Raw genomic sequence first — 1492 nt, 5'->3', positions numbered from 1 at the left:
ATCCCACTACAAAACCTCATACTTTTTGTCACGGATTATATCCTTTGCAAGACCACTTGTTATCAAAGGCTTCAACTGCTTTCCTACATTGGCCTTTGGGTCTATGTTTTCTTTGTCTGGATATATAGCATGTCTAAAAATAAAACATAACAGACATAAGAAAAAACTACGTATAGGTGAAATAAACTATAAGGTTCACAATCCTGACCTCAATGCTTGCATTCTTTTCTTGAGATTGCCAAATCCAATCTTCAAGGTTTTAGTCTCTTCTTTCACACAGGAGCACCTAAGCTTGTATCTTTCCTTTGTAAGTTACGCACTTTTTTTGCAAGACTTGTATCTCTTGTGTGCATTGCAAAAGGGTTTTTTTGTTACCATATACATGTGGTAGTGATGTGTGTGAACACACTAGGACCGTCGGGGCATTTTTTCCCTCTTTAGGAGGTTTTTTCCCCCGTGCAATGGAAAGATAGATAGCCCTAGAGTGATGGGCGTATATCCATTTCCGCCAGACTTACATGCTTTTTCGGACTCAGATTGCGGACTCAGATTGGGCTGGTTGTTTTGACACGCGAGTGTCCACAAGTGGTTTTTGTTTCATGCTTGGCAGTTCATGTATATCATGGTTGAGCAAGAAGCAACCTACTGTGGCCACTTCGAGTTGTGAGGCTGAGTACAGGGCAGTCTTCACAACTACGGTTGAGTGTGTATGGCTCAGATGCCTTATGGCTGATTTGGGTGTTGGATAGGACACTCCCAACACTATCTACACTCACAGTCAGAGCGCATTGGCAATTGCGAGGAACCCAGTTTTTCATGCTCGCACAAAGCACATTGAGGTCCATTACCACTATGTCAGGGAGAGGCTCTCAGCAGGAGAGATCAGCTTGGCTTATGTGCCAACACAGGACAACCTTGCAGATCTTTTCACAAAGGCATTGTCTCGTGAGAAGCTTGAAGCTTTCCGCAAAGCTTTGGGCTTACTCCCCTTTGTGGACTGACCCTGTCCTTAGGGCATGGCACTTCCCTTTACTCATGTGCCAGCTCTCGTTCATCGCATCACTCCAGGGGGGATTTGTTACCATATACATGTGGTAGTGATGTGTGTGAACACACTAGGACCGTCGGGGCATTTTTTCTCTCTTTAGGAGGTTTTTTCCCCCGTGCATTGGATATACGCCCATCACTCTAGGGCTATCTATCTTTCCATTGCACACTAAGTAACACACTCTCTATTGTGTGCCTTGAGCTTCCTTCGTCTTCTCCAAGCTGTGTGCATTTCTCTGCAACCCTAATTCCAACATTTTTGGTCCTCATAATGCAAATTAGAAAGTCATAGAATCTCATTTGCTTGATGGGAACCTTGCTTTTTTGAATTTTTGATTTCCTAGTGAGAGCTTTGCAGCAGCCAAGTAAACCCTTCTGTTCGTCACCTGCAAAGGTCAATCAAGTAGTGGATTTTCAAATGCAGGGGAGGCATTGGTCACAAGAA

The sequence above is a fragment of the Adiantum capillus-veneris genome, chromosome 5 (genome assembly GCF_014529385.1).
Source record: "Adiantum capillus-veneris isolate H3 chromosome 5, ASM1452938v2, whole genome shotgun sequence".
NCBI lineage: Eukaryota > Viridiplantae > Streptophyta > Polypodiopsida > Polypodiales > Pteridaceae > Adiantum > Adiantum capillus-veneris.
The sequence above is the reverse complement of the archived record's forward strand: the minus strand, read 5'-3'. Positions refer to the sequence as shown.